Below are 25,889 nucleotides of genomic sequence, written 5' to 3'. Positions count from 1 at the left end.
TGGATTCCAAGCATGCCCGATCGGGGCCCAACCTCCCTTTCCAGCCTCCATATGCCCAGTGCTGCCTGCGGGAGGCTTCATCCACGGAACCCACGTGTCATCCCTCAACTCACGTGGTTCTTGTGACTTCCTGCCTCTTCTCACAATGATCCCTGGTCGAGGCTGACTTGATGGACCTTCCAAGTTCCAGTTTGCCTTCCCCGAGCACCTTGCCCAAGTCCTCCAGGCAGAATCAACCAAGCTGCTTTCTTTGTGCCATAGGATTTTATTCAAACCCATTTATTGCAGTTATCAGATTGAATCATAGATCCTGGTTGACAGAATGAATGGGTTAGGATGTAGCAGCTCTCTCAGGCAGGCATTCATTCTTTCTTGCTTTTTGTTTTTGAGGTTTACTTATTTATAGCAAGTTGAGGAGGGGGGTAGAGAGAGAAAGAGAGAGAATCTCAGGCAGGCTCCACGCTGAGTATGGAGCCCAACACGGGACTCAATCACACGGCTCTGGGATCATGACCTAAGTTGAAACCAAGTGTGGGACACTCAACCAACTGAGCCACCCAGGCACCCCCTCCTGTGTTTTCTTGAAATATTCCCTCTGCAGGCTGGTTTAACTTTTAGGTCTTCAATCGGATGGAACAACAAGATAGAACAAATCAGCCAGAGGAGGTGGGATGCGGGTTTTCCCTTTGGATTGGAATCTAAAGCCATATTACCAACAGCCATAGTATTCACTGTAGCCATGGCTTGCATGGCAAGTCTCCCTGATTTTTTTTTTTTTTTTTTTTTTTTTTTGTAAATTTACTTTGGAGATAATGAGGAAACCCTTAAAGCCAGATTATAGTTTGTCTGTTCTAGGAAGTGCCTGTTAAAGCAGCATCTAACACTATTCTGGACAATGGAGAAAATAGCACTTTAGGTATGCAAAACGATGGCCCATGGCCTCTTTTGGGTGCATCTCCAAGCCTGGCCCGTGGATCTTTCTCCTCCATTACCACTTAGCCCCCTGGAGGCTTGTCTTCTGATTGGTTGGTTGGGAGTGCAGAAATGTAGCTTAGACTTCTCAAGAAGAGCCAAAAAAAGTGTGGTCTTTTTTATTCATCTTTTTTTCCTTTGTCTTAGACTTTTTTTTTTTTTTTTTTTTTTTTTTTTTTTTTTTTTTTTTTTTGAGATCAAGATTGTCTATTATGGTCTGGCTCCCTCACATGAGAGGGTGGGCCTTGAATGTGCCACATTCACTGAAGGCTGAGATACCATTTTATCCTGAAGCCAAAATCTCAGAGCTGAACCAGAGAATGAACCCGGTTGTGCCTGGGCTCACCTGTCTGTTTCATTAATTCTTCTTACTGACTGTAGACCTCATGTAAGATTCAGACTTTGACCTTCCTCAATTTTACCCAAAATATATATTATATATATATTATATTATATCTCAGATGAATACTTTTATGGCCATATACGTTTTTATGTATCATTTTAAAACCTAAGTTACTAGAGAATTCTGGGGATGGCTTCAATTATACCTAAATGAATGGTGACCTTCAGACTGGTTGCCTTGGGTGGACATACCATTAATCAGGATTATTTAAGTATAAGTGGAAGACAATCACTCTGGCTGAATTAGACAAAAGAGGGATTTATTTTAAGGACACTGGGATGTCCCACAGAATCTGGGAACACAAATATGACCAGTTCCTGGGATCAGAAACAGAGATGCTCTCAGGGTTCAATTTCTATTTCCATCAGAAACAGAGATGCTCTCAGGATTCAATTTCTGTTTCTTTTATCTCTGATTCTCTCTACATATCCCTTTCATTCTTCCCCTTTTTTATGTATGAGTGGTTCTTCCATTTACTTACATCACAGGAAGCTAGAATATAAACCCAGCATGCACGTCCTATCCTACAGTAAACCATTCAAGAACTGACTGACTTTCTTTTTCCTTGGTTCTAGTTCCAAGACGCCCACGCCAGCCCTCTGGTTGGCTTAACTCGGGAGAGGTGCCTGACTCACAGGGGTCTCCTGGTAACCATCTGGATGGAGTTGTCAGATGCGGTAGGTGGGTGTCAGAAGAAGGGCGAAGGTGTTGGGAAAATGAAAAATAAGCATGAAAACCAGCAACCTGTCAATGTATTTGTGAGCAAACACTGAATTCATTAGTTCTGCGAAGTCAAGTCAATCCATTTTCCTAGGAAGTGAGCAGTTGCAGATTTTTAACTCTATGAGGTATATGCCTCTATATTTATTTAAATGTATCTATTCTCAATGTAGAGCTTGGAATGAAACCTATGGAATCAAACTGGGGAGAGAGGACATATTCAAATTAATAAAGAATAATGCAGCACAGATAGGATATAATGACTGTTTTTAAAGCAAATATCTTAAAATTTGGAGAGATTTAAGAACGGCATGAACCAGTATCATTACTTTGCTTTTATTGCCATGCAAATCTGTTTTCTTTTCTTAAGTTTATTTATTTATTTTGAGAGAGAGAAAGAGAGAGTGGGAGGGGCGCAGAGGAGAAAGGGAGAGAGAGAATCCCAAGCAGGCTCCACACTGTCAGCACAGAGCCGCATGTGGGGCTCGCACTCGTGAACCATGAGATCATGACCTAAGCTGAAACCAAAAGTCAGACACTTAACCGACTGAGCCACCCAGGCACCCCTCCATGCACATCAATGTTTTCTGAGCTATCTATAAGGTGACCATTGTTTAGGGAAGACTGTATTCATAACTATATTTGTATGGTGCCTCTACTTACTAGAATGTGAATAATCATAGAGATCATCTAGCCTTGTTCAACCTGCTCACTTTACAGATGGGAAAAAATTTAAAAAAAACTCCACAACACCTTGACAACCAGAATCCTCAAGAGCCCACAGTTATTTAGTGCCAGGTCCTAGTTTTCAGAATACACTGGAATGTTGCATTATATTACTTTCTATTGCATTATGTCAATATCCACTTATTCCAGCTCTCTCATTTCAAGGTAGGTGTAATGATATTTCTCTTCCTACCCAAAATAGAAGTTGTTGTGGATAAAGTGCACACAAATTGAAAAGCATTGTTATAGATTAAAATGTTACAGAATATTCAGTGCTATTATCTTCACCATTGATTTTCGCATAAGATCTATCCTCTTGTATGTGGCTTCAGCCAGAGATTTTAATGCTAGGAGAGTCCTTAGAGGTCATTTCTTCAAGCCTCTCATTTTACAGATGAGGACACAGAGCCCAGGGAGGCCTCTGTGGCTTGAAGAAGGTCACATATAATCAAAAAAAATCTTCAATATTGGACTTCTCTAAGGATAAACATCTTGTGGAGCAGCTCCCTTGAAATGCCTGCACAAAATCAAGCTGAGGCTGTTGTCTATTTCACATATAATTTCCCCTCTGGTATTTGACATTACACACGAAAGCACAAGGCCAGATGCTTAACTGCTTCTAAATGGAGGCTGTGAAATGATAAGCAACTTTTTGCCATCTTTTCTGTGGGTCATTGTGTCTTCTCCAAGGTCATTGTATTTTTGTTGTTTGTTAGCTTATTTCCAAACTGGGAATTATGAAAACGATCTCTTAAGGCATTAGAATGACTTATGGCAAACTATAATACAGCATTTCTAGATTTTTCAGGCATTATACTCTACCTTACATTTCCATTTGGTATGCAATTAAATGACCATAACTGGTACATTCCATCAACTCTTAGCACAACAAAAAGCTGTAAATAGAAAGAAAAAGACAGTTCCTAGCCAAATACTCCTTGATGGTTTGATTTTGTATCCTTTACAAGTAGAGTTTTTTCTTCTCAGCTAATAAATGGCATTCAGGATCACTGCAGAAAAATTGGAAAATATTTTAAAATGTAGTAAAAAGAAAAAAAATACCCATGATTTCACCATTCAGAGAAAATCTCCTTTGTTATTTCAATGCATTTCATACTCTTTCTCTTTTTAAAAAATTTTTATGGTGATAAAAGTATATAAAACATATGTGTATGCGTTGACATATAGTTATAAAATTTAATGAGTATTACTAAATTGAAAATTTATTTTAACACCTATTATCTGTCATTCGGGTCAGGAAATACATTATAAGCACCCCAGAAAATATCTATGGCTCTTGTGATTGCAACCTTCCTTTTGTATAATCACTATATTTCTGTAGCTTCTCTGTATAGTTTTAGTACCTATACAGGTGTCCCTACACTATACATTAATTGTAACACTTGTTGCAAAGAATGAACCAATATCAATCCATTATTATTAACTAAAGTCTATAGCTGTTGTTGTTTGTTTTTTATTAGAGAGAGAGAGAGAGAGAGAGAGAGCATGAGCAGGAGAGGGGAAGAGAGAGAGAAAGAGAGAAAATCTTAAGCAGGCTCCACACTGACACGGAGGTCGATTCCACGACTCTGGGATCATGACCTGAGCCGAAATCAAGAGTCAAGACACTCACCACACACCCCTAAAGTCTATAGTTTATTCAGATTTCCTTAGTTTTCATCTACTGCCCTTCTTCTGTTCCAGGATCCCATCTATGACACCCCAATACATTTCATTGTCATGCCTCCTCAAGCTCCTCTTGGCTGTGACAGTTGTTTAGACTTTCCTTGTTTTTGGTGACCTTAACAGTTTTGAGGAGTACTGGCCAGGTATTTTGTAGGGCATCCTCTCCTGGAATTTAAAAAAAATTTTTTTTTTCTCATGATTAGACTGGAGTTTTGGGCTTTGGGAGGGAAAATTGCAGAGACACAGTGGCACAGTCATCACATCATCTAAAAGGTATATATACAAATCATCTAAAAGGTGATTTGTGACTGTTGATGTTGACCTTGGTCACCTGGCTAACTAAGGCAGTATTCATTGTCCCACTGCAAGGTTACTCTTTCCCCCTTCTTTCCATACTGTCCTCTTTGGAAGGAATTTACTATGAGCGGTTCACACCTAAGCAGTGGAGAGCTGAGTAGCTACATACATTATTTGGAATTTTTCTGCACAGAATTGTCTCTTATTTTCCATTTATTAATTTACTCAATTATGTATTTATGTCAGTATTGACTCATGGATATTTATTTTGCATTTTGGGCTATAATCCATACTTTATTGTTCAAATTATGACATCTTTGGCCATTGGAACCTCTGTCAGTTGTGTCCCATGTCTTCCTGCCATACTCTTATCAGTGTGTGTGTGTGTGTGTGTGTGTGTGTGTGTGTGAACACTTCCTTACTTCTTGCCAGTACAAGATATTCTGGGTTCATCTTATATATTTCCTTTGCTGATCTTAGAATCAATCACATTTCCAAAGAGCCTTGGTTCCTTTCATTGGAGATTGATTTTAAGAATGAAAATCTGGGCTCTGGATGTGCTTGTTGCTAATGGGGTATCATTTCTTTTATTTCCGCTTTGCTGACAGAGCAAAGAGATATGTGTGTATACATTAGCTGGTGTACACATATTTATAAATATTGCTGTTATGTTAACAAATGTATCTGTATTAAGCTGAGCATGAGTTTTTACCGATGTCTCCAACTTTCATTCGTTACCTCATGGATCATTCCAGCTTCTTCCCTTGCTTATCTGTAAAGTTGGACTCCAACAGTGAGAAAACCAGTTTCTAGTATCCACCACCCACTTACTTAATTGTTCAATTGCTGTTTATATGCATAGAAATATGAGAATTGTTGCTCTAGATATTATATTTTCCTTCTATTATTTTTCCATGGCTGTGTTAGTAGTCACCACAGAAATTACAACATGCACACCTAACTTATTAAAAATTAAAGTTTAATAAAACTCTTTACCCTCTTCCTTGAGAGACCTTAGAATACTTCAATTTCAGTTACCCCTCCCTTTGTCTTATTGTTATATGGTATTTTACTCTCTAGGGATGCACTTTTCTGTGCTGTGCATATGCATATATGTGTGATATTATTTATGTGCGTATATGTGACTAGACATTAAGGTAAGTGTCCACTTACCTACATACTTATCACTTTCTTTGCTCTTCATTCGCTCCAACATCTCAGCTTTCCATCTGGGGTCACTTTCCTTTTGTTTGAACTATATTCTTTGTCAGTGAGATGTTTGATCATGAATTTGGTTTTGGTGTTTGAAGACTGTTTCACCCTCATTCTCAAAAGATAATTTTGCCCAGTGTAGGATTTTAAATTTACATGAATTTTCTTTCAGTACATTGGGATTTCATGGTTGATGTTGAAGTCATATATCTATCCATTGCTAAACTTTGAGAGTAATCTACTTTATTTCCCTTTTATTCTTTCTTTTCTTTCTTTCTCTTCTTTCTCTTCTTTCTTTCTTTCTCCCCTCCTTCCCTCCTTCTTTCTCTCTTTCCTTCCTTCCTCCCTCCCTCCCTCCCTCTCTCCCTCTTTCTTTCTTTCTTTCTTTCTGTCACTTTGTAATTTGTCACAGTTTGGCAATAATGCATATAGATATTATTTTCTTTTTCTATTTATCCCGCTTGGGTTTTCTGAACCTGAGTTTGTGGATTCATTTCATTCATCAATTCTGGAAAATTATCACATATTATCTCTTCAAATATTGCCTCTGTTCCATTTTCTTCTTCTCCTTCTGAAACTTATAGTCACCAGTATTTCTGTCTCTCCTTCTGTCTCTGGGCTGTATGTGGATGCTATTGTCTGAATGCTTATGTTCTCCCCAAATTCATATGCTGAAATCCTAACCCCATAATGATGGTATGAAGAGGTGGGGTCTTTGAGAGGTGATTGGGTCATAAGGGTAAACCTTTATGATTGGGATCAGTGCACTTATTAATGAGAATCCAGAGAATTATCTCACTCTTCCTGTGTGTGAGGGCGCAACAAAAAGATGCTGTGTATGAACCAGGAAGTAGGTACTGGACCTGCTGGTACTGTGACCTTAGACTTTCCAGCCTCCAGAACTGTGAGAAATAAATGTCACTTGTTTAGGAGCTGCTCAGTCTGTGGTATTCTGTTAAAACAGCCCCAGTGACTTAGACACTGGAAAACATCATCTTCTTTCCTGGTCTCCCTTTAGTTATGTCTAATCTGCTGTCCAATACAACTGTGGAGCTCTTATTTCCTTCTACTGTATATTTTATATCCAGAAGTTCTGGGTTTTTTTTTTTTTTTTCAAATCTACTGTATCATTTCTTACTGTTTTCTGTTACCACTGAATATTTTCAAGCTTGCTTTTTATTTCTGTAGACGTCATGGTTATTTTATAATCAGTGTGCAATTCTATTCCTTTTGTTCATTTTCTTTCATGTTGCCTTGCTTCCTTGTACAGCTGGTTATCTTTGCCAGCCTCCTGGTCATTGCACTGGAAAAATATTTGTTCAGATTCCTTGAGGTCAGAGATAAATGGGCGTTACTCCAGAGTGCCTTAGAAGCTTGAGGTTTCCTGGCCTGCATTAGGCTATACATGTCTGTGGACAGGAGGTTAGCAGATGGGTTTTGATCTGGTTTGCCCCTACCCTTAAGGGTCATGTTTATAGAAGGAAAGAACTCCTGTAATAATCCCAAACTCAGGCAGGTCTTGGGCCTGAACTTCTGCCCTCATGCTCTGCGAAGCCTTAGGACCAGAGGGTAAGAAGTTGGTACTGACAACCTCAGAGCAAGTGCTACATTCATTATACTTGTGATTATTCATTGCGTGATATTCTCTATCCTGATTTTTTCTCTTAACATTATGTTTTCCATATACTCCATACCTGATATTTATCTTTCAACAAAATAATGTAATTCTTTTTTAGAGTTATCAAAAGCTGCTTAAAAAAAAAGTTTATTTATTCTGAGAGAGGGAGAAAGAGCTTGGGAGGGGCAGAGAGAGGGGAAAAGAGAGAGAATCCTAAGCATACTCCACACTGTCAGTACAGAGCCTGATGTGGAGCTCTAACCCATGACCTGTGAGATCATGACCTGAGCCAAAACCAAGAGTTAGGTGCTTAACTGACTGAGCCACCTGGGTGTCCCAAAAACTGCTTAAAAAAAAATCTTCACAGGATTTCCACCATATTAAGAACTTAAACAAATTTTTCCAGCAAAATTTATTACCAGTAAATTCTGATTACCTTTTAGATCTTTTATACTGGAGAAATAAAAATATTGAAGATCATAAAATTTCGATCTAACACTAGAGAACAGAGAACTGAATTTGATAATATATCAGGTGCATAACAATAATAATGAAAACCTCAATAATATGTCAATTCCAGGTAAGGCTAGTGAAGAAGAGAGGTAGAGGGAAAGAGTGTTAAGATCTGCCCGTGACCGTAGCTGAGCTTTGATCCCTGGACCACTCCTTGTTCCTCCAGCTAGGGACCACTACTTACTTTTCCTTGCATGCTGAAAGCTGGCCATTGTCCAGGAATGATTCCTGCTCTAATAAGAAGCATAAAAGCCCCCTGGCTGACCCTCCTGTACTTCTGGAAGGAGTGTAAGTTGCTACAGCTATTCTGAAGACCAATCCAACAATATTCAGTGCAGTTAAGTGATTGTTTGCCTTGTAACTCAACAATTTCATTTGTGAGTAGTGTATCCAGAGAACCTCGCCCATGGGTGGATGATGAGAATCTATGAGAATATGCGTAGAATAAAAAATTGGAGGCAGCGGCACTGTTTATCCCTAAAAGAAGGGGTATGTAAAATACAACGTGTGTATATGACACAATGCCATATAGCAGCCAGAAGGATGAAACGGATCTACAAATAGCAATGTCTCAAACACATAATGTTAAGTGAAAAAAAAAGGAAATAGAATGAGATCATAGAATGAGGTCTGTTGCTACTAACAAACCACCCCAAATTTATTGGCTTATAACAACTGTTTATTAGCTCATGAGGCTATGCGTCCGCATTTGGGGTTGGGATGTGCAGGGCATTTCTGCTGGTCTCTTCTGGGCTCATCATTCATTCCCCTGCAGTTGGTTGGCAATTGGAACAATTGTTAAAAGGTTGTCTTAGATGGCTTTACCTGCCCATCTTGGCACTGATGTTGGCTTCTTCTGTCTCGGAGGGCCTCATGTTTGCAACAACTTGTGGGCTAGCCTGGGCTTTCTCACATAGTAGCAGGAGAGTTGCCAGAGCAAGAGAGGTCAGGCCCCAAAGGACAAGCTGTTATTAAGCCTTTGCTTGATCATGTGCAAGTTGTGTGCCACACCTGGGGTCACAAATGAAGAGGGTACATGACAGCATGGATCCAAGGAGGTGGGTGGTTCATTGGATGCCAGAACAGCAGCAATCTGCCACAATAGAATACTAATTGTTGTAGGCCGAATGGTGTTCCCCCACAAATCCATATGTTGAAGACTTAATACCAGGACCTCTGGATGTAACCATATTTAGAGACAAAGTCTTAAAAAAGGTAATTAAGTTAAAACGAAGTTTTCAGCCTGGGCCCCAGTACTATCTGGCTGATGCCCTTACAAGAAGAGGAAATTGAGATACCACGTTTGTGCTCACACAGAGGAGACACAACGTGAGGCTGCAGTGAGAGACAGCCATTGGTAAGCCAAAGGCAGAGGCCTGAGAAGAAATCAACCCTGCTGACATCTTGATCTTAGACTCTAGCCTCTGAAACTGTGAAAAACTTCTGTTGGTTAAGCTACCCCATCTGTGGTGTTTTGTCATGGCTGCCCGAGCTAACTCATATGGTGGTATTCATCTAAATGTGAAGGGTTCACCCGCAAGCCATGATTGTGTTTTCCACAGATACCAAGGGAGTTGACTAAACACGTGTGCAGATCAGAAGTACGTGTATTACATTCGGAGTGGAGGTGTCTGTGAGGGAAAGAGAATGGTATTGGGGCAGGAAATAAGGTGAAAAACAATCTGAAAAGAGAGCCATGCACGGATGGGTGATAATAGTGTGCCATGTGTTTGAGAAGGTGATCAATTCAAATCTGTACCTGAACTTAAAAAATGGAATAAAGTAAAATAAAAAGATAGTCTCTCCTGGTTGAGGCAGAGTGGGCTTTCTTAGCAGGGATAACACCAATTTTAAAAACCTAATATTATTGAATTCTACTATATGAGAGGTTGTCTGACATCATTAAATCTTCTACATGAAGGCAACATTGCTCTCATTTAGACGAGAGGAAACTGAGGCAAAGAGAATTTAAGTATGCTGTCCATAGATACACCATGAGTAGTGGTGGGCAGGGGGTTGAACTCCAGTCTGTGTGATTCCCACCCTGAGCCTTGGCAGTTCCCATTTGATCGTCCATAACTTAGCATCTGTGTCTCTTCAGCTTCTTCGGCCCTTTCCTCATGTCTAGAGTTGGATTCCTTCCTTTCTCTCAGGTGTTTGTCTTCTTTCTGAGTCACTGGTCTCCTGTCACCTGCCTTGCTCTCTGATGCTACTGTCTGGCCCTGATGTGCAGGCTGACTCTCTCCTGGTTCACCAACACACTTGCACCTCACCAGGGTGGCTCCAGCATTGCATCCCCAAGGTCAGGGCGCTGGAGGCAGAGAGAAAGAACACAGGCAGCAGTAGGCAGAAAGAAGCATAAGATCAGGCTTTATTTAACTCTTTCGGCTGTGATTGTGGGCACTTTGAAATATGGGTGACCAAGTTCCATCTTCAGAGATTCTGATATAACTAGTCGGGGGTGCAATCTTGGCAACAAACATTTTCAGAAAGCTTGCCAGGTGACTGCCCTATACAGTCAAGGTTGAGAATTACTGGTTGGAAGTTTGAATTTTAGTGCTAAATGGATACTTTTTATTTTTTTTAATTGATAATTTATATTTAAATGTTTATGATTTTTAAATGTTTATTTATTTTTGAGAGAGACAGAAAAAGAGAGCCTGGGGAGGGGCAGAGAGATGGGGGGAACAGAGGATCTGAAGCAGGCTCTGTGCTGACAGCAGAGAGCCCGATGCAGGGTTCAGACTCACTCACAGTGAGATCATGAGCTGAGCCGAAGTCAGACACTTAACAGACTGAGCCGCCCAGGTGCCCACAAACTGTAAGATATTTAAGTGCACAGTGTGATGATTTGATATATGTACACATTGTCAAAGAATTCCTCCTGCTGAGTTAATTAATACTTCCATTACCTCACATATTTACTCCTCCCCCTTTTCTTTTTTTGGTAAGAATGTTGGAATTTTAGTAAATTTCAATGATACAATACAGTGTTATCAACTATAGTCTAATGTTATTCATTAGATCCTCAGGCCTGAATCATCTTTTGACTGAAAGCTTGTACCTTTTTACCAGCGTCTCCCTCGCCAGCCTCCTAACCATCCCCTTATGATGGTGAGTGGGAGCAGATTGTTAAGTATGGAAGAATTTTCCAAGCTGATTGGTGGTAGGTTAAATTAGCCACAGTGAGAGTATTTATACCACAGAAATGGGAAAATGTGACAAATCAGGGCTTGTTTTTTAGAGAGTTGGTTGACCAGAATGCCGGTGGATGCAATTTGCATGAGTTATGAAACTTCATGTATATAAAAGGCTGAATGCTGTATGATGCAGTGCAAGTGTTCATGCTATGGAGTCAGAAATGGGAGCTCAAGTCAAACAGTTTACAACCTTATAGCCAAGTGATGAAGGGAAAATTATTTTGTCCTACCTGGGCTTCGATTTTCCTAGCTTTTAAGTAGGAATCATCATGCCTACCTCACTGGAGTACTATGAGGAGGAAAACTCAAATATGAATGAATTTAGCATTGTGTACAAAATAGATGCTTGAAAGATACTGGTTGAATTTGCCCAAGGAACAGAGCGTAGCTAACAAACCCATCCATAATGCTTTCAGAAAATGCAAATGATAGGACTACTTACAAATGTTTAGTGTATATCTAATATTATATTTTTCAATCATCAGGCTCCTTCACTCACAACCTTTTGAGGTAGATGCTGTGCTTTGCCATCATTTTATTTTATTTTTTATTTTATTTTTATTGTTTTTAGAGAGAAAGGGCATGCAAGCAGGGGATAAGGTCAGAGGGAGGGAGAAATAATCTTAAGAAAGCTCCACCCTCAGTAAAGATCCTGATGCGAGGCTTGATCTCACAACCTTGGGATCATGACCTGAGCTGAAATCAAGAGTCAGATGCTCAACTGACTGAGCAGCACAGATGCCCCAGAGCTTTTTTTTTTTTTTTTTTTTTTTGACAGGGCTTGGATCTGTCAGGGTACAGAGCCACTCCTCCTAACCATTATGTGCTACTGGTAAATGATGCTAAATGCCAAAGAATGATAATGCATGCAATACAGATGATCACGTGTGCTAAGTGTGTCTGCCTCATTCAATTAGGCGTGACATCATCTGGAAAACAGCACCCTTTGAATCAATTAACATGGAGTTACAGCTTTGTAGATTCCTCAGGGGCTGCCTGAGATCTTTGCCAGAAAGCGTGCCATAAATTGTGGTCATGTTTTACACAGTGCAGCCACTCTCTAGGATCCTGTGGGGATTAGAGTCCTACCGGAAGAGGTTCTTACTGTCTTCAGCTAAACCAGCTTGAAGCCCTTCCCCGCCCAACCCTGTTCTCTTTCCAAGATCCTATTAACAAACCTTCGATATGGTGCTGATAACAGCTTGCCCCTGCGTGACTGGCCTCTCCTCCTTCTTTGGAGCCTGGACCAGCTCCTTTAAAGAATATAAAAGAAAGTCACTCATTTCATCCTGATCTCGCTTAATCAATTTTGCCGTTTCTGGGCCATTAGAAGGTCTACAATTTCTTCAACTCTCCACACTGCATTTCGATTAAGGGCAGAGATATTTTTCCTCCTCTGGAATTTTCCTTCCTGTCTGGTGTCCTGCAGAACAGAGGCAATGTAAGAAGCTTCCTCTCTTGTTTTCACGGAAAAGAAACCTAGGAAAGGGATTTTGTTTTCCTACCATTTATTTATTTTTTATTCACCAGCCACACTTATTCCTCTTAGAGAAGCATCTTCCTCTTTTCTTCTTTTCCCTCTCTTCCTCCCTCCTTCCTTTCCTCCTGCCTTCTCTCTCTCTTTTTTCTCACTTTTATACAGTGACTTCTATAATAGATTATGTTCTGCATAATTTCACCTCCAAGGAATTGCCAAAATAGTGCTCTGAATCTCCTGAGAATGAAAACAACCAAAATAATCTGTTTCTACAGTCGAGTTGATCAGATTTTGAGAGGAAATTTGAAGTCTGGATTTGAGAATTTCACTTTAAAATATTTTGCATCAGCTCCTAACTAGTGAATAGTGAATTATCCTTTCTATGTATAACCCAGATGGTTGTTGGAGATCTTTCTTTGGTGCATCTTTCTGTGCATGTGTGTGCGTGTGTACGTGTGTGTGTGTGTGTGTGTGTGTGTGTGTGTGTGTGTGTGTAGGGTGGAAAGAGTGGAAAGATGCACCTCTGGGGAGGTTCTGAAGACTGATTTAAAATGACTGAGAAGTGCTTGAAGAACTACAAGCTGATTCTGATTAGAATCACATTTTAGAGAGATTTTGAAAAGAGACTAGTGCACCCCATTCAGATTAGAGAGGGGGGCAGACCCTAAAACTCTCCAGTTACAGAAGGATGAATGTGAGCTTTGGTGTGGGGTGAGCATGTGGCTGGGCATATGTGGGCATGCATGGTAATGTTTGTCATTCCTCAAAGATGACACCATATCTCTTTGCCTGAGGCTTTCTTTGTCATTGCTAAGCGAAGCCTGTTTCATGTGCGAATTCATGGCATATGAGGAATAACCTGTGATTTGACTCTTTTTTTTTTCCATTAGCAAGTTTTGTTATAATAAATGCTAGATTAAGAGTCTGGGCATTAAATAACCTAGAATCCTAGTTTTATCTTTGCTGCCTGGGCAAAGAGAGACAAATTCTTAACCTCATGAGCCTCAACCTTCAATTGGAAAATGGAATTGATCAATATCTACCTACAGAGGCTGGATGAGATAATGCCTGGAGAGCCCCTTGTGCAAGTCACAGGCATGAAATAAGAGCCCAACAAATGTGAGTTATTTTAATTGTTTTTACCTACTCATTTTATTAAGATACATTAGATTTCTTAAAGTATTTGCTCAAGTATCTTTTCTGAGAGCTTTTTTTTTCCTGGCTTTTCAAGGTAGAGCTCAGGCAATGCTTATTTCATGTCTCAGTTGAAGTTCAAAACATGTTGTTGGTAATTTATCTTTTTTTTTTTTAATCTGTCTCTTCCAGTCCACTGGATCCTTTTGACCAAAAGGCGTGCTATGAATATTGTTAATCTTGGTACATGACTAATGAGTACTGAGGCCAGTACCTGCACATACTGCCAAGTACCTGTCTCTGTTTATTCATCAGGTACTTATTGAGTGCCAGATGTGCTAGGGGCTAGGCATGCAATGGTATGCAGTCCCTATCTTCAGAAAGCTCACAGGCTCATGAGGAATATGGATAAAGAGTAAAGTAACACATATTGTGTTAAAAAGGGAAGTTCAGCTATACTTTTTATACTTAGAAGAGGCTGAGCCAACTTTGACATCCGAAGAATCTTAAGGCAGAAAGTGGAGAAAGGTTTGTGGGAGGTGGGAGGGTGCAGGGGGAACTGTCCAGCAGAGCTTCAGCTGAAATCACATCCAAGGTGACTATGTACAATGTAGAGGGCCTTGACCATCTATCTACCCATTGGGATAAAAAAAAAAAAAATGCTTTGCCCTAAACCTCATGGGAAATTTGCCAACATTCAAGACATCTTAAGAGCTATGAAAACCACTTCAGAAATTCCTGAATTTTCCCACAGTTACACACCATCAGAGCTCAGTTGGCTTCCTTCTGTAACTACCCAACAATCATAGTTGAGACACAAACCACTAGTTTTAAAAAATGTGTAATATATTCACTGAGTGTGTGTGTGTGTGTGTGTGTGTGTGATTTAATTTTTTTCAGAATAAATACTAGCATTTTTTGAAACTAAAACTTGTTTTATATTCTCTCAAAGCCTGACTCATCTCTTAGCATGCCTTGTCAAATCATCAACCCCCTGAGGAAGCAGCTGATATTGCTTCCTGAAAAACTAACCACTCTTTTCTTAGCAGGAGGACATGTAGTCTAAGTGAAGGAGAAGAAGAGAATGCATATCAATTCCCCACAGCATGCATAGTATTTGAAAAATAATGCAATGGCCACAGTTTCCTCTTGGGGATGTGTTGGGGGTGGGGAGAGTGTGACTCTGACAATCTCTAATGGTTAGATTCAGAGAAGGTTGGGCATAATATTCAGCTCCTCAAATGGTTATTTTTGAAAGAATGGCTACCACTCTACATACTAACCGTCTCTTCAAACTACATTATCCATAAAGATTATTATTCTTTTGTATAATGGAAAGTGCGTGTGCTTTAGAGGCAGAAACAGCTGGGTCCAAATTCTGGCTCTGCTGAATACAAAGTCTGTGACCTCAGGGTAAACATTTATTCTTTCTGAGACTCCATTTCCTCATCCTTGAGGGAGAGAAAGAATACTTCTTTCACAGCTTTCTTTTGCAAAGATTAGATGATGTGATATCTGTTAAACTGAGTGAAGAGTCAATATTCAATGATGTTTGTTCCTTCCCTATTTCCTTAGTCAAAGGAGCAGGAAGCAGTGTCTGGCTCACACTGTAAGCAGAGACCCACATTCCTCAAGGAGGATATCTTTCACCTATAGTACAGCCATCATTGTTGAATTTCCAGAGCCCTGAGAAGCAGCCATGAATTAATTTTATTTACTTATTAGATTTTTAAATTACTTTACCTAATTAGGTTTATTTTATTTATCATTCACTTATTAGATTTTTCTCAGTCAAGATTTCCATGGACTATCCTCCTCTAAAGTAAATAGAATATACAGCTTATTCAGAACAGACTTTTATAAGATTCACCCAGAAGGAAAAAGAACCAGGAATATGGGCGTGCAATTAATGGAAGATTAAAACCTAGTGGTCAATAAACACATAAGAAGATCCTCAGTCTTAATCATGTAAATGAAAATAAATATTATGAAACGTCATTTCAGATCCATCCACCTGCCAAAAAGTGTAAGATCATCAGTACTAAGAGACGGTGAGGTGGCAGAACAATGGAGATCCTCACAGACTGCTGGTGGCTTTGCAAATGAGTAAAACGACTTTGGAGAGTGATTTGACAATATGTAGTCATGTTGAAGGTACACGCAGCCTCTGACCAAGTGATTGCCTTTGTAGGTGTGTACTCAGGAGCAGTTGTCACACGTGTCCGTGGAGATGTGTGAGCATGGTTGTGAACCGCACAAAGGAAGGAAGGGGCAATTGAATGGTCCAGCAATAAACACGGATCAGATATATTTTAGTGTTTTCCTAAGCTTGTTAAAATGAGTTAAACATACATATGGGCATGAAAATATCTCCAAGATGTACCACATCATTAAAAATGTACCACAACCATTTCACGTGTGCACATGGAGACAAGGACGAGGATGTGTGTTGGTGTTTACTACCACACTAGTGACAAGTTGAAAACAAGTTAAATACCCATCCGCAGGGGCCGTGTTAACTAATTGTGGTGGATTCATAAAATGGATGATTAAATGGCAGCTAGATTAAACTAGAGGGGTTGTATCGATATGGGTGAATAGCAAATGCAGAAGGAAGTATGTGTATCTTTTAGAAGTTAAATGCATGCAAAATTACACTATGTATTATTTAGTAGTACAGTTGACCCTTGCACAATGCATGGGTTAGGGGCATTGATGCCCCCAGAGTCAAAAACCCATGAATAACTTAAGACTCCCTTAAAAACATAATTAGTAGCCCCTTGTTGACTGGAAGCCCTAATGGTAACATGAACATGGTAATGGTAGCATATATTTTTGTGTGTTACATGTCTTATATATTGGATTATTACAATAAAGTAAGCTAGAGAAAAAATATTAAGAACATCATAAGGAAGAGAAAAATACATTTATAGTACTGTGTGTATATTTACTGAAAAATTATCTGCCTGTGGGCAGGCCAAGCTGGATGCACTGGACAAAGTGGGGTGGTGGATGGCAGGGGGCCCAGGATGGAGAGTTTCCCGAGCGTGGAGACCTTGGTCCAGTAGGAAGCCTGGGTGGAGGGGGAGGGGTGCGCAGGCAAGCGGCAACAGGACCCAGAGGTGCACCATCTGCCTGTGGCCATGGATAGCTGTGGTCAGTCGTGAGTGTGCTGGGCTCCAGGAGACGGAGGGGTTGGGGTTCAGTAGCAGGGAGGAGGGTTACAAGCCTGATCCAGGAAGGGTCTGCACCCCTGAGCCCGGCCTGGAGCACTATGGGGAGGGAGGGCAGGAGTGCTGGGGCTTCGAGACTCCCTGCACAGCATCACCCCTGCCCTCTGGATACTCTGCTTCAGTCCAGCGTCCTGCCCACCAGTCCCCATGCTTGACCCCACCAGCCTGTCTGCACATGAGGGAGCCTGCACATGCCCCGGGGCTGCTGACGGCCTTGAAGGGGGGTTGGGGGGGCTCCCTCCATCCCACCTCCCAGGGTGCTCAGAGGGCAGCAGGCACAATCTCTGCTTAAAGGCACAGCCTTCCATTCTGTCCCTTGGAGACTGGGGTGAGCAGCTGTGAATAAATGCCTTGTGCCTTTTGCTGTCGTTTCTTAAAAAAGAAAAAAATCCACCTATAAGTGGATCCATTCAGTTCAAGGGCCAACTGTATATACGTATATAAATAAAGTACAGATGAACCTATGGGAAAAATATGCACTAAACTTAAAGTGTCATGGGGGATGTGGAGAGAGAAGAGAATCTAATGGGCAGGGACAGGACTGTTTCATGTATCTGAAATATTTCAAATGACAAATGGAAAATAAAGGTCCGAGTGGAAGGGACATTGCCTCCACTAATTTAAACAGTATTTTAAAATAATAATAAAAAAACTTGTGTCCTGTTTACCTTCCATTAGCTACAAGATCTAGATGAGAGATGCCTAATCTTGCATTTCTACACTTTGGGCTTTTCCGAGTTCATGATGTGAGCTTAGCATCTCTGTGTCTGTTTCAGTCCTGAGCAAGATTCAGAGGCAAGACAGGGAAATAGGACAAGCCTGTCTGGAGACGGAGGCTCCAACCAGATGCCAGCACTCGCACCTCTCCTCTCTGCTCTGCCCACTCATTTCCCCACCAGCCCCTTTGTCCCCCTCTGCAGCCCCCAATCTCCCCATGGCTTCTTGGGCTCCAGGATCCCTCCTGAAGACTAGGGAATCAACAAGTTTTATCATCATATTCAGTCCCCGTGAACATTGCTGAGTGGTGTCCAATTCTTTGAAATTTTACAGCAGTCCTTGTCAGTGTGATGAATGAGCCTTCTCACCATGTGCTTTGTTATAAGCTGCTGTGGATCCCAACTCTTATCTCCGTGGTTGGGAGATGAGGTGGGGAAATGCTTTATGGGATTGTTCACAGTCCTTCATAAAATGTCAAAGAAAGTTGTTTTTAATGAACAGAGACTTTCTCCTACATTGCAGAATATGAACCACTCCTGGAATTAACCCTGCTATGGGAAGTTTTCCTCTTCTCTTCAGGGATTTCTTCCCACTGGGAAAAGGGACAGAATACCAGACAGGACACCAGATAGGGACTGCTTTTGCTTCCCTGATAGTCTAAACGCTAATGTTTGCTTTGGGTGCATCCCACTCTGTTGACATGCTGCCCATGGCTGAGCACATGTTGAAGCAGAAAGAGGGATGGCCACATAAATGGGTGCAGGAGGGACCCTGCAGGGGTTAACTAACTCTCCAGGAGGGTCCAGCCCAGGACCAGAAATTTCTTTTTCACCTGGAAAATAAGGCATGATTCTAGGCATGGGATCCTGGCTGAGACTCTTTTGAGATTTAAAAATCACGGTGTGATTTGGTGAATTTTCTTTGCCTTTAAAGAGAGAATACAGGAGGCCAGATGGGGGGATCTGTGTCAGATGGGGCTGGACATAGCTCTCCAGCCTCTTAGCTCCCACTGGGGAGACCAAGGAGGATTCTAGGTTCTGGACTCCTTTTCTTTCTGGCTAGTACAATTTTGTTTGCATATTAAAACTGAGAGGAAAGCTATCAGGAAGAAGAAAAAACCCTGCTGAGCATGATTTATCAGTTTGCTTGATGTAGTGATCCTGCTGTGAAATTAGTTTAACTCTGTGAGGTCTGGCCATTCATATGTAGGACTCTTGGCTTTATGATTCAATCAGCTGCCTAAACATCTAGAATAAAATGAAGAGCAGAGCAGTAAAAAAAACCCTCTACTAATAACTACATAATAAGCCTAGTGTAATGAATATGTTCTTCCATTCACCCTTTAAATAAGCATGGACATTCCATGCTTGTAGGAAGGCTGGGCTGTTCCCAGGGCAGAAGAATTCAGCCAAGGGAATTGAGGGCAAGATGGTTGAACTTGCAGCCTGAGCTTCTTAACTGAACAATGATCTAAAACCAACTTTAAAAGCAGGAGCAAGAACTGTGACCGCAGGGAGGTCACATGGCTTAACTGCCACGTGGTTTGCCATTCGTGTGACTGACATTCGGCTCATGTGCATAGTCACGGGCGTGCCAGTTGGCTTCTGTTCCATTCTGATTTGTTAGTTACCAATTCATGTAGCTTGCTAAACATGGTTAATTATCACCATGATTCCTCTGTTCCATGGACATGTCATTCCTTATTTGACAGGTTCCATATTGATTGATGCTTATTTTCCTCCCAATTTGCTTGCCATTACAAATGTTGCTTCAATAAATACTGGACATAGGACATTTCACACATGAGCAAGAGCATTCATACGGCAAATCTCTAGAATCTGAACTTCCTGATCAAGCGGCACGTGCGTTTTTCATTTGGAGACATTGCTAAATTGCTCTCCATAGAAGTTGCCCAAGAGTCATATGGTGAAAGGAGCAGACAGGGGTTATGATATGTATCTGTGTATAGCAGACCCTTTTGCTGTTGCTTGTCACATCCTGGTGGGTCTACCTCTAATCGCGGCTGCGGCTGAGTTAGAAAGGCGTGCGTCTGCTTGTATGGGCGGCTACTGCATCCCAGCTGAAGTGCACCAAGCCTCTTTCCGCTTCCCACCACAGGGCATTCTCCTAGACAGCTGGAGGTGGCTCAACCAGTGCACAGTAGTAGCCTGGAAGAGGGGTTGGGGGCAGTCAACACGACAAGCCGAAGTCAATACTCCCAGAAGCTAGACCACTTTGGCACTAGGGGATGGCCACAGAGATGAGGAGATCCCCTCTCAGACTGGGAAGAACTTCAGCCCATTCCTAACCTTGTTCTTGCTTCGGCATCGAGGCTTTGACCCAAGACGATCAGTAAACGGCCCCACCTTGACTTCCGTGGAGAGCTTTTGTCCTTCTAGGATGTTACTGCCAGTTGGTGGAGCCCCTGCTCTGGCAGGGAGCATGCCATAGGGCGAGAGTTTCTCATCACACTGAGGTTGCATGTCTTATGTGAACGTGTGCAGGCGTGTGTACTTGTGTTTGCTTCTGAGATTTTTGAGGACAGTGCAGTTATAACTGCATTGGTTGGTTTGCCCGTGATTTTAGATTATCTTCATGTCAACTTGCCCCTTACAGGGTGGGTGCTGGCCAGAGACGTGTTTCAGTTTCCTAAAGAGACTTCTGGTCGGGCATGAAGGAGTGAGCCACCCGACTGAGGTCACTGTCAGTCCTCAAAGGCCATGTGGCCAATAGAAAGAGATGACAGAGGGAAGATGACCCTGAAGAAAGCAAAGATGTGCTGTGTGCTCTGATGATTTATGTATCTCTTGTAGTCCCCTTTGTGGGAAGTAGTAACTAAAGACACTTGGGGCAGGGTGTGTTCCCTGGGGAAGAAAGGAGACCCAGTTGTCCTTAAGGATGGTACCTAACACTTGTATAGCACACTCAAGGATTTTCACAAGTATATGTCTGTGCGTCTCAATAATCCTTTAGAGTGAGTAGGATTAGCTCCATTGTACAGATAAGGACACAGGATCAGAAAGGTTACTTGTCTTCTCGGAGTTGCCAGAGCCCATCAGTGACCTGGGTGCAGACTCACGCTTCGTGATGCCAAGTGAGAATTCCATCAGATCAGTGCCACCCTCCTTCAATGGGTGTGGCTCTAAATGGAGGCAAGAAAGAAGCATTAGTAAGAAACTATAGCCACATCTAGAATTAATCTGAACCTCCAGCATGCTGCCCTCAAATAAAGCTTACAAATATTCTACTGAATGCTTATGTGCAACTGGAAAAAACCCGACGAAACAAACAAACAAGCAAAAACAAAAAACAAAAAACAAACCCTAGGTGATAGTGATTATATTTTGGTCAGTAACAATAAGACCCTTCCATTTTCTTCTCTCTTGTGTGCTCTCTCAAATTCTGTGTTCTGACTGGTGCTGAGTCTCTTGTTTCTAGCAAAGATTTAATTGAAATGAAACGGTAGATTCATTTATAGCATTGATTCTGCCTATGGAAATAGGCAAGTAATATCACTCCACTTCTTGGTAAAATAGGGCGACCCCTATCCTCTGTGAGACTAAGGGAAAGATTTACTCTGAAAATGCATTTATCGTGCTCAACAAAGCACCAGAGAAGAGATAGTAGCTATTATTAATTATAACTCTTCCTAGTCCAATTTTAAATTAGTTGTGATTTCAAGTACTTCGCTAGGTTTCGACTTTCTGTGGCTAGCTGCTGATGCACCTGCCCTAATTCCCAGGTTCCACGAACATGATTCCTAAAGGGTCTGACGCCAGGGTTTTGGAATGTAAGCACTGCCCACTCCTTTCTCTTTCTCAGAATTTGTCTTTGCTTTTTCCCCATGACTACTGGCATATTTAAGACAAACTCATAAAACAGGGCAAAGCACTCTTGCTTCAAAAGTGCTGTAAGTGTAAAATAATAATGCCAGGCTTGTCTTTGCAACCTCATCAGATACTCTGCAAAGCCAAATATCTGCTTATTCAGGCCCAGCCCTCCACTGAGAAGCAATAGAGTTAAGCCCTGAGCTCACATCTCTGGGCCCATTCAGTCCTGGAAGAGAAACCACCCCCCCCACCCCCCACCCCGCTGTGATCCCTGGGGGCAGACAGTTCTTAATTGATTCTAATGAACACAGGACTGTCAGCCCCGGCTCCTCCCTGAGATGTGGCCCAGGGGGTTAACCTCCCATGTCCTGGTTAATCGGTTTCCTCCCCAGGCTGAATTAAGCCTCAATTTTTATTTTTGATTGAATCTGTCTTTGCTGACAGATGTTTTCTGGGCAACCCGGAAAGTCCTCAGTATGTGATAATGTGATGGAAGCTATAATGAATCCATAACTCCTCTGCTGGAATTATTTTCTGGAGCCTTTGAGAGATCAGCGCTGCACTGTCACAAGAGAAGGCACTGGGCTGGTGGTAAACCATTGGCAGGATGGCTCTTTGGAAGTGTTGCCTAAACCCGCTCCAAGCACATCCTGCTCCTTTTCAGAGGCAACATGGGGGCTGCAAGGCCAGGGTAGGTCATCTTGGATTTAAGTCCTCCTGCTGCCACTCGCCAGCATTGCGTGTCTTGCCATGGAGATCATGTTAACAACAGCAAGACTCGTTGCTAACAGCTATGATTCTTTTACATCCTCATTACTCAGAATGCGGTCCTCAGACCAGCATCTCCTGGCAGCTTTGCTAGAAATACAGAATCTCAGGCCATAGTCCAGAATCTGCATTTTACTAAACTCTCTACATCATTTGCTCACTCTTGAAAGTTTGAGAAGCGCTTGTAATCAGCTCATTCGGTTCTCATTATAATACTGGGTATTTCGGGAAGGTGTGGCCAGCTCTGCTTTCTCACCCCCACTGCAAAGACTTGGTGACGTTTGTTCCTGGTCGCGTAGCTAGGCCACGGGGCAACACGCTGATAGGCCAGCATCCTGTTTCCTTTCTCTTGACAAGTGTCTTAGATTTTCATAGGGCATAGAGGGGATGAATTCAGGATTTTCACCCTTTATTTCCATTGTATAAATGATCCAGTCTCTGGAGGACTAGAAGCTTCACAATTTATTTGCTTTGGAAAAAGAAGGGGCTCTGATTCATAAATACATTTTTTAAAAGGATGAGCATATTTACTGCTAACAACCAGTTTCTATGGTTTTGGTTTCTCAGTAATAAGGATGATAGATCATAAAGGACAGGAGCAGGGTAGAAGTATTTAAAGAAGAGAGAAACATAGGATCGGGACTGAATAAACAAGAATATATTTAAGTACCATGATCCTATCATTTCGGGATCCAATTTTCCAACAGATGTAACTGAGATCTTATTATGTGTTCCTCAGAGGACACATCAGATATAGAGCATGTGACATCCACACTTTCTATTCAACCTTATCTCGGGCTTTAGACATGAGTATACCATGAGGAAATTGCTTGAGGACAAGATGGAAAGCTTCTGGGGCATCTAGCTGGGTGAAGGCCATGGAGAATCAGATTACTGAAGCAAGCAACACCTTTCATTTGATTAATGTCTCTGAGAACGACTTTGGGAAACAGCTGAAAAATGGATTTGTGACTACATTTTAGGAAGAAAACCCTGGAATCCAGGAGAGGAAAGAAGAATGTGCACATACCTCAGAGAAACTACTGCCCACAATGAAAAGTATGTTAGTTATTTATTGCTTCATAGCAAATTACTTCAAAGTTAAGTGATTTAAAAGTTTTTTTTTTTTTTTACATTTATTTATTTTTGAGAGACGGAGCACAAGATGGGGAGGGGCAGAGAGAGAAGGAGACATAGAATCCAAAGCAGGCTCCAGGCTCCGAGCCCGACGCAGGGCTCGAACTCACAATCTGTGAGATCATGACCTGAAGTCGGATGCTTAACCAACTGAGCCACCCAGGCACCCCCAAAGCTCAGTGATTTAGATGGCAACAAACATTTATTGTCTCACACAACCTCTGTGTGTCAGGAATTCAGGAGCGATTGGGCTGGGTGGTTCTGGCTCAGGGTCTCTTATGAGATCACAGTTAAGATATTGGCAGGGGCTGCAGTCATTTAAAGACTTGAATGAGGCTGGAGGATCCATTTCTAAAAAGGCCCAGTCACACGACTGGGAAGTTGGTGCTGCCTCTTGGCAGAATGTTTCTGCTCCTTGCCATGTGGACTTCTCCAAAGGGCTCCTGAGTGTCCTCACCGCATGGTGACTGGCTTCCCTCAGAGAAAATGATTCATGGAAGCAAGATGCAAATCACAATGTCTTTTATGACCTAGCATCAGAAATACACATTGTTATTTCCTCAATATCCTATTAGTTCTACAAGTCCTCCCTCTTCGGTGTGGGAGGAGATGATACTATAGTGTAAATACTAGTAGATAGGGATCACTGGAGGCCATCTTTGAGGTTGGTTACCACAGAAGAGAAAATATAACTATTTAGGGACCAAGGGGGAAGTGTTCTGCCTGGATTCCTAACTTTCTCATGAATTATATGATCTTAGATGATTTGTAATGTCTTAGTCTCAATTTCTTAATTTCTAAAGATGCTACAGGCTCTTGAAATGACGGAAAATCAGGGACTTACAGAGTGAGGACCTCAGTTCAAATTGCAGTCCTTTCTCCCTTGCTGGAAGGTCTAAAGCAAGCCACTTACAGCTCTGAAGAATGGATTTCTGATCTCAAGTGAGGACAGTCCTGAGGGTTATAACAGATAATGGATGTGGACATATCCTGTAAATCTAAGGTCTGTGAACTTGTGAGGTATTGTTTTATTTCCTCATGGGCAAGCTGAAGTATAGGAAGCCAGATGGCAGGTTCATTACCATACAGAATAAAGTTACGCTACTCTGCAATGCATTATGAGCCTCCAAACAGCCTCTTCTACCTGCCAGCCTAGGGTGGAAGCTTTTGAACTATGTCAGGTGGTTATTATAATACAAACTAAAAGCCATATCATTTCATATGTGTATTTTACAATTTATAAATAGCTTTTACTGGCAGTATGTTATTTGGGCATTCGTTGTTGTCGTTGTTGTTGTTGCCAACGTAAAATAACTTGTTTATGAAAGTTCTTTTGAAACTAGTAATGTTTAGATATGTGAATGTATACTATTCATGCTGGCTGTTACTTTTATGATTGATTATCATCCTCTCCCTTTAAATAGGCAAAGTCAGCCACTTAGGTCCCATCCTTATTTTCTATCACATGAGAAATGTGCATCTCAGAAAAATTAAGTGGATTATCTAAGGTCACAGAGGTACTTAGGATGAATCTGTGGAGATATGTCTTATGTCTGTGGTTATCTTTTATTTTTAAGAATCCTGTTCGTAGGGGCGCCCGGGTGGCTCAGTCGGTTGAGCGTCCGACTTCAGCTCAGGTCACAATCTCGCGGTCAGTGAGTTCGAGCCCCGAGTCGGGCTCTGGGCTGACGGCTCAGAGCCTGGAGCCTGCTTCCGATTCTGTGTCTCCCTCTCTCTCTGCCCCTCCCCCGTTCATGGTCTGTCTCTCTCTGTCTCAAAAATAAATAAATGTTAAAAAAAAAAAATAAAAAAAAAAAGAATCCTGTTCGTAGAATGCTTGTGTGGCTCAATCAGTTGAGTGTCAGACTCTTGATTTTGGCTCAGGTCATAATCTCAGGATTGTGGGATTGAGCCCTGTGTTGGGCTCCATACTGAGCACAGAGCCTGCTTAAGATTCTCTCTCTCCCTCTCTCTCTGCCCCTCCCCTACTTGTGCTCTCTCTCTCTGTCTCTCTTTAAATGTTTATTTATTTATCTTGAGAGGGAGAGAGAGAAAAATGGGAGAGAAAATGTGCAAGCAGATCAGGGGCAGAGAGAGAAGGAGAGAGAATCCCAAGCAGGGTCCTCATTGTTGGCATGGAGCCCGGCACAGGGGTCAATCTCACAAACTGTGAGATCATGACCTGAGCTATAATCAAGATTTAGATGTTTAACTGACTGAGCCATCCAGGCTCCCCACTCTCTCTC

At 41.6% G+C, this 25,889-nt stretch overlaps 1 pseudogene; it reads left to right on the top strand.

The window, feature by feature from the left end:
• The window catches only part of LOC125910421 (S-formylglutathione hydrolase-like), a 50,598-nt pseudogene that overhangs the window by 9,128 nt on the left and 15,581 nt on the right, over nt 1–25,889 (top strand).

Source organism: Panthera uncia (assembly GCF_023721935.1).
Source record: "Panthera uncia isolate 11264 chromosome B3 unlocalized genomic scaffold, Puncia_PCG_1.0 HiC_scaffold_1, whole genome shotgun sequence".
NCBI lineage: Eukaryota > Metazoa > Chordata > Mammalia > Carnivora > Felidae > Panthera > Panthera uncia.
This window is presented reverse-complemented; position numbering and strand designations above follow the sequence as displayed.